At 52.3% G+C, this 8,220-nt stretch overlaps 1 long non-coding RNA gene across 2 annotated transcripts; it reads left to right on the forward strand.

Moving 5' to 3' along the window:
• The first annotated feature begins 262 nt into the window (after window positions 1-262).
• On the forward strand, window positions 263-1,954 carry LOC148054761 (uncharacterized). Of its 2 annotated transcripts, XR_015707096.1 has the most exons (4): window positions 263-328; window positions 1,169-1,352; window positions 1,531-1,724; window positions 1,854-1,954. It is a non-coding gene; the product is annotated as an uncharacterized LOC148054761 (long non-coding RNA). The 2 variants fall into 2 exon arrangements; XR_015707095.1 differs by having other exon boundaries at window positions 1,169-1,724.
• Window positions 1,955-8,220: the final 6,266 nt, after the last annotated feature.

Here is an 8,220-nt window from a genome sequence, read left to right on the forward strand (position 1 = left end):
GGGAGAGGAAAGGTCTTTCTTAACTTCATTAGCTGCACTGAAATGTTGCGGTTCAAAAGATGACTGTGGCAGGAGAGCGCTTTGCCCCCCATTTGCCACGGGCAGCCGGGCGAGGACTGATGGGCAGATTGAAGGAGCCTGTCGGTCGTTTAGCAGGGCCAGGAGAGGCACAGGCAGGCACTCAACACAGGTTAAACAATTTACGGGAATTAAAAAGGAAAAGAATAAAAAAAAAAAGGCTAGGAGGCCTTTCTGCCTGTGCCAGCAATGGGGTCAAATCTGAAATCTATTCCTTGGAAAGATCAAAGGCCTAGGCTGGGATTTCTGGGTGAGCAGCACAAATTGCTAACGGACATGGGCTTGCATGCTGCTGCTGTTGTGTGCAGGCCTGCTTGTTTGGCCGCCAGTGTGGGCAGCAGCAGTGGGCTTTCCTCCGCGGGCTCCAAACAGAGGTGAAGTGTTCCTGTTGCAGCTAGGGAGGGTGCAAGCCCATGCACCCCACTGCCTGCCTTGCTGCCCCGAGCTAGGGTCCTTCGGGGAGCTGGGGCCAGGGTGCCTCTCTGCCATGGGACCTGGTGTCCAGCATGTGCCCAGGAGTGTGGCCACCATGTGGAAAATGGGGCTCTTGGGAGCCCCAGGGCAGGGGGAAAGGGCAGCCGGCATCCTGCAATTGGGGGTACGGAGGCTCTTGCAGATAAATTATAAGCCAGAGCCTTTGGTACGGCTCTGCTGCTGCAGGGCAGCTCCAGCTAAGTGCCAAGCTCCTCACTGTAAAGAGGCTTCCCATGCTCGGTCTGGCTTGCCCACCGCATGCCTCTGGCTGAACTCCCCAGCTCGCCTGCTCCCGGAGGGAAGCTGGGGGCATGGCTGGCTCACCTGGAGCAGAGGGGAAGGCGATATCTGCACGAGCTAATTGATACTAAATTATGTGGGAAAAGAGGAAACTGAAGGTGGGTGGTTCTGTAAACATATCTATTTTTCACAATCTGCACCACCATGATTGAAGCTGGTGTCAAGGGTGATATATGATAGAAAATTGATGAAACATTGATGTCAGGGGATGAATATTTTAGGAGGAGCTGTATATGTTGTACAGTGTTTTTCTTAAATGTTTAACCAGTGTTGGATAACCTTGAGAGGGGTATTTATAAGTTTATTCTGTGGCAAGGGGAGCAGGGAGCCCGATGGGATTTGGACTATGCTGCCCCAGGGAGGAGGGTGATAGCCCGGTGCAAGGCTCAGCACACCCCATTGCACAGGGCAGTCCAGCGAAGCCGCGCTCCAGGAAAGATCCTCGAGGCTAACACATGCCGAACCTTTCCCAGCTCTGGAAGCAAGCATGGGATGTAAAGGTCAGCCCCAGCTCTGTCTTCCTTCCTGAAGCCTTTGGAGCATCCCAACCCTGCAGCTCCCTCGTGCACCGGCTATGGCTGCTTCCCAGCAGCTTGACCTGATCCTGGCCTCAACATGCTTGGGCACGGCACCCTCAGACCGATGGAAAACAAGTTTACAAGCTGCTTTCTCCTCCAGGTTGACTATTAAGCATCAGCACCCAGCTTTGGAAGGGGGGTTGTTCCCACTCGAAGGAGAGAGAGAGTAACTGGGGGCTTGGGTCTGGCTGGGACAGTGAGCCCAAGCCATGAGCAATAACACCACAAGGGAAGCTCAGAGCAGCTCACAGCCTGGTGAATGGAAAAGTCCTGCTGGCTCATAGCTATTTTGAGGTAAGGCATTAATTGAGGACTAGAGGGAAAACAATAAAGCCATCCCCGAAATAGAAGCTGTCAAAATGTTGTTGCTACGAGTGAAGCTGAACCTGATTTTTTTTTTTTTTCTTCCCCCCTGTGTTGCAGAGCCCGTCAGCTTCAAAGCAACTGCGAGGGGGCCTGAGTTTGGGGTTTTTCTTTGCTCCCACCAAACCCAAACTGCCCTATCTCCCCCGTGCCCAGAGCAGGGGCCAGGGAGGCAGCAGCAGCCGGGCACACGTTAGGACTAACGCTTTTCGGTGACATTTAGAAGATGCCTCGAGGGCCCTTTGCATTTGCTGGTCTGAAGATTTGCTTGTTTATTTTGGAAATTAGCTGTGTTCAAGCTTTTTTATTAATAAAACCCCTAAGAAAAAGGGTTTTTATCACATGGAGGGAGCATCATCTGGAGGATGGGGGTTTGGTGGAGTTTTGTTTCCAGGTTCCTCTCGAGAGGAAAGATTTGCAAGCAGGAGGGGTTTTTTTAAGGAGCAGTTTTGATGGTTCATGTGCAGAACCAGTGTTATTGTAACAGTTGGGTGTGCCTTACCAGGAGCAGGACTGCCTGTCGCATCAACCCCGAGCTCCTTGCCTGGGGCTGGTACCTGGGTAAGGGTCATCATCCCAACAGGACCAGCTTCTCCCCAGCAGCTCCAAATGGAAGCAGAGCCAGATGACTTACGCTTCTCCCACCCCACCCTGCCTCTCCATAAACAACATTCACCTGAAGAAAACAGGATGAGCATAAGGAGAGGGGAAAAAAAGGAGGAAAAATTGTGCTTTGCTCCCCAGAGGCTCGCACTGTCCTATCCCCAGCTGGGCAAGTGTGGTGGCCTGTGGGGGCTGTCGGTGCCACTGGGCATGGAGCCCCCCCTTCACGGTCCTTTTGGGTCATGCCCATGCCGTGATTTCTGAGGGTCCATCAGGAAGAGCGTTTTCCTGCCATCGATATTATCTCATAGCACTTTCCATCTTTTTTTTTCCCCCCACGCAGAAAGCTGCAAATCGAGACCCTGAGGCATCCATGTAGCACCAGCAAGACTCTTGTATATCTTTATTTAAAGATATATTTTTTGTTTTGCAGTGTTCAAACACCATCTGCTGTTTTATACGGTGGCACTTTCACAGGAGGGGGTCAGTTTTAAGTGTAAATTGTTCCTTAAAGTACATATTGACAGTACCAGAGGCTGAAATAGCTGGAAAAACCCTACAGCAAGCACAGAAAGTACCACAGCCCTGGTCTGTAAAGGCCATCCTCATTGTGTGGGGGCTTCGCTTCTTACCTTCCCACCTGGAAGAGTATCTTCCACCCTCAATCTCCTGCAAACCCAGGGACAGCTAGCAACCAAGGTCCTGGTCCTGAAATATGGGTTGGGGAAAAAAAAAAAAACACCAAACAAAACCTGATCACTTGGCTGAATCAAGGCCAGCATCACCCTGCCAAAACCACTTGGGCTTACAATAATAAACTGGTAATGCTGCTTGTGACGTGTGACTTATGGAGGAGCGTGGTTATTGGGAGCAATGAGGCATCATCTCAGAGGGATGCACTTGGCTAAAACCTGGGTAATGGTACAAGCTCCCCGGTTAATCCCCTGGGCACTCGGTCTTCATTTCGAGGTGAGCAAAGCAACGGCAAATACCTGGTGAAGAAAGTTAGTCCCTGATCTGTAGTGCTTAAACAAATATGATTAAAATAATTGCTGCAGCCGGGTGGCTGCTCTCCTGTTTCTTGTTACGGAGTGTCACCGGGATGTAATGACTGCAGCAGCGCGGCCCCGTGCTATTTCAACATTAATTTGGTATCTCATTTCCAGCTATCACCTTATTTATTTTAGAAGCTTTAATTTATGTCGGGCCAGGTATGCCAACTGTCCCAATTACGTGAAGGTCGGGGAGTGGTTCCTGCAAATTGCACGTGAGTCAGAGCTGGGTGCTGCAACAGCCTTTTCCCTGGGATCGCCTCCTGCTGCGCCGGGATGACGCTACAGGAGCTCCTGCCACGTCCAGGCTCAGGCACGCTCCATAGACCAAGCATCTCCAGCCAAGCATAGGGAAGCAAACGATGTTTTTCATGTGTGGTTTTTATTTTTCCTCCCTGTTTTGTATTTTCTTTCTTTTTTTTTTTTTTTTTTTTTTTTTTTCTGTTCTAGCTTCTTGCTGGCAACAACAGACGTTATATTTTGACGAGTTAATAAACATCTCCCCCGGGAGTGAAGGAGCTCCAGCATGCTCTGCTTCACCATGTTTTACGTCTGACTAACAGAGTTTGCAGAGCAAGAGGTGTTTTGCTAATCTGAGAACTCGGTGGCTCATGTTTCAGACTTCTCCCCGAAGCTGCTTCACTTCCCCGCGTCTCAGAGGGATGATAGCATGATGCTTCCCTGTTATCTCCTGGGGTCTAACCCATCGCTGCCACCTCCCCCAGTCCTTTCTGCCACCCCCCACCTGCTCCAAACCCCAGATCATCTCTTGGATCTCATGGTTTTGAGCTATTTATCAGCCTCGGACGTTAAGGTATGGCTGTACATCTTGCTCCGTGGCATCTCTGGGACCTGCACACCCCCCTGGTGTGGGGTTTCTGTGCTGACAGGAATCCCCTCACTGCTGGGGAGTCACTGATGAACACCAGGCACTGCTGCAATGAGCTGTTGGCAGATGCCAGGTCCCTGCATTGGGGATGCACCTTGTCTTGCTCCTCCCAGGCACCTCCATCTATTGCTCTGCTAATGCAACCTGTGGTTTTCATCAGCCTTTCAGACCAAAAACCAAGAGTTCTTCATAATTTTGAGACCAGCAGGTGAGGAAGCCTTTGGAAACCTGGAGAGCAGGAACAGATGGATGCGTCCCCAAAACCTGCTGCTTCTAGGATGACCCTCACAGCCTGGAGGCGGCTGCTGCCTTCATGCTTTTTGGCAAGAAGAAATGGGACCTTGGACATGGCACAAGGCAGGCCTGGAAAGACGGTGTGCAGTCCAGAGAGCCAAATTGCTGGTTTGAACTTGTAGAACATTATTGCTTGTGAATTATGGATAGTTATTGCACCTCCTGGATGATAAATTATTGAGCTGACATGCTGGTTGGAAAGAAAGGAGCTGGTGCTGTGTTTACAGCAGGCGGACCTGGCTCGTGGTGTCTTTACAGAGATGGGGGATGATTTTCTCCTTTTCCTTCTGAGCAAGAGCATCTCCACCTGAAGCTGAGGAAAGAGCAGGGCTCTGCCCACTGTAACTCACCGAGTCAGCCATGAGGGCAGACGCAGGTGAAAATCCCTGGCAAGGGATCCTGGAGGAGTTTCGGGGTTGTTCCTCCCCAATCCCAGAGGTTTGGGAATGGATAACACTGGTCTGCAAAAGGAAATGAGATGGGTTCCTTAGAAAACAGGTATAGGGATGCTCACCCAAAGCAGGAGGAAGGGTAGCATGCTGGCCCCGACTGCAAACAGCAGCCTCTTCCCCCTCTGTAGCATCAGACGTTGCTTTTGCCTGCAGAAGAGGGAAAACTGAGCTTAGTCTGTTCAGTATACAGTCGGCTGCATAATATTTGTGTTGGAGATGGAAGATAAAGCAGGCTAACCAATTCTGTAAATGCAAGGGTGCCTTTCAAACACCGCTGTGTACATAGACGCAGGAAACCAGCCGGCCAATATCTTAGCAAGAAGGATTTAACAGGGACCATGGCCGTGCTTCATCAGCCCGGGCACTCATCTTTCTTACACGAAGGGTGAGGACTCTTCCCAGGGGGCTGTGCGATTAGCTCCAGTGCTCGGCTTGAGCACAGCCTGGTCCCAAAGTTTGCCGTGGCCCTGACTAGCCAGCTCGACCCCCCCACACACCCTATCTCCCCAGAGCAGCCTGTCCAGCAGCTTGGTGGGGACGGGAATTTGGCACCTCGCTGAGGTGGTCATTAATCACCCCCAGCATCTGCCTTGGAGAAGGGGCAGGCGGCAGGAGGAGCCACCCTGTGGTTTCCGAGCCTGGCTCAGTTCAGCTGTGAAGCAGAGCTGTGGGTTGGTCCCAAGATGGGATGAAGAGACACTTGTTTCTCAGCTGCTTTGCTCTCTGGTACTGCTTGTGCCACCCTAATGCAGCTTTGCAATGCCCAGGGCTCGGTGCCACCCTGCACCGGGACATGGACATAAATCCCGGTGTGCCCCCACACCCCTCTCTGCCTATCCTGTAGCATCATCCTAGGCAACTCTGAGGTCTAATAACCTCCCCCTTGCCCTCAAGAAGATTTGGGGAATGGTTTATTTAGGTGATGAGACACTATCTATTTATCTCCCAGGCTGTGCTGTTCCAGCACCCCTGGCAGGGGATGGCAGGTCTCCCGGGCCCCTTGTCCCACACGTGCTCCCGGAAGCCCTGGGCTTAGGGACCCCCTGAGGTGGCTGCTCCATCATGTTTAACAGACCTGTGTGCCCCATGAGTTTGCCTAAATGCTTTCTGGGGCCCATTTAGGCTCTAGGTCTCCATAGCATCCTGTGGCAATGAGTTCCATAATTTAATTACGGGTGCTGTGGAAAAAGCACTGTCTTTTGTTTGCCCTTAAATCTGCTGCCCGATAACTCAATTTGGACACTCCTAGTTCTTCTGTTGGAAGAAATGGGGAATTATCACTGCCTCTGCACCTGCTCCACGGCGCTGGTCCTTTTATACTGGCCCGCTGCAGCTTTTCTTTTGCCTCTCTCTCATTCATACCTCCTGACAATTTCCCATTCCCCTGCCAGCCTGGCCTGGCATCGTGCAGAGGATGGAGCCAGAAAGGTCTCTACTTCGCTTCATGGCTGTGTTGAGCTCCACTTCTCTCCTGCTCTCTTCTTTTATAGGTGCGGGAGAGATGCTCGGGAGGCACTGCTGACTCCAGCCCAGATGCTGACGGGCTCTTTCTGGAGCAAACCGTGGTCTCGATGAAAATCCCCAAAGCATCTTCTGGTGGTTTTGGGTGCTTGCTCCTGCCCGTTGGGTCCATGTGTGCACATGTGGACCTTCCCCCAGCCACCCGGCCCAGCCCCTCGCAAGGGGAAGCGCTCATAACATGGGTTATGGTCACCTTGGGAATTACTTATCTCTTAACCAGGCTTTCCTGGCCCCAGGGGAGCAGCTCCCAACTCCATCCCCCTGTGGGACAGAGATGCTGTGAAGCATCACCCAGGGTGGAGGAGAGAGGTGGCATGAGCGTCTGGGGCGGGGGGGGGGATGTTTGTGTCAGCTTCTCCCCCTGCTGAGCGGGATTTCCATCGCATCGCAAGCTGAAGCTGAAGCTGAGGAGGCTCTGGAATCGGTAGAAAGTGAAGCATTTTTCCCTAATCGAATCACACGCCAGTGTCACTCGTAAAGCTCTGCAAAGCAGAAAGGACTTGGAAGCCACTGAACCACAAACACCTCCTCCCTCCCCAGTGCATCCATGGAGATCCTGGCTCTCTTCTTCTCCATCTCTCGCCCACAAACACAGTTTGTGAGGGAGCTGGGGCAGGGGCTCAGCGATCCCACCTTGTGCCCCATGTCTAGTGCAGGGCCATCGCATCAGGTATCCAGGTATTATTCATCTGATTGCATGGGCTTGAGGATTTGGGGAGATGTATATGGTGCTTCATGGTCTTGGTCTTCGTCTTGGGGATGTTCTACCCTCTCTGGTCATATCCCTGACAGGGGTGTCTCCCTCCAAGCAGGTGCTGGGGATGCATCGCATCTCGCTAGTCCAGTGGGTGTTCTCCATCCTCAGCTTCTGTGAAGATGCTACATCTTTTCCTGCACCTTGCTCAGCTCCTTCACGAGCCCCAGCCAGCCCAAGCGTGGGATGTGCAGTGTACAGCCACTCCATTTGGAGCTGAGCGGCAGGAGGACAGCCCCTTGCCTTCACCTCCTCGGCCCAAGCTGAAAGGGGTAACCCGGGGCCCACAGGACGCCTTTCCCAGTGTGGGGTGGGGGAACCCACAGAGCGGGGGAAGGAAGGGTTGGTGCCAGCTATTTCACCCTCAGAGAGCAAGGGAGTTGCTAACGGAGGCAGACATTTCTGAGAAAGCCCTTCATTCAGGTTTTGACGGTGCATCAAGCACCAAGTACATTGCTGCCCCCGAGCATCCCCACAGAGCTGTGCACAGAGCAAAATTAGCAGGGAAGCTGGCTAATGTCGAACCGAGAGGACAGGCTGGCTCCATCCAGGTGCCCACCAGCAACAACCTACCCAGTAAAATACACTGGTCCGCCTGTTTTGCAGGAACACCTGCCCTCTCCTCCTCCAGCCCTTTTCCTGCCCTAGCTCTCCCTGCATTATGGAGAGACGCAAATTCCCCGTCCTTTACAGGCAGTGGCTGGGACTTCTCCACGGCAGTAAACAGAATCCTTGCAGCAGGTCCGTCAGCAGAAATTTCTGCAGCCTTCTTCGGTGCACCCAAAGCACGCAGGCAAGGAAAATTGTCAGTAGCAGGGGAAAAAGAAAAAAAATCATTGCTAAACTCAGTGATTACTTCGTG

The sequence above is a fragment of the Nipponia nippon genome, unplaced genomic scaffold (assembly GCF_047370975.1).
Source record: "Nipponia nippon isolate SJK-2023a ecotype South Korea unplaced genomic scaffold, ASM4737097v1 scaffold_3, whole genome shotgun sequence".
In the NCBI taxonomy this organism is placed as follows: domain Eukaryota; kingdom Metazoa; phylum Chordata; class Aves; order Pelecaniformes; family Threskiornithidae; genus Nipponia; species Nipponia nippon.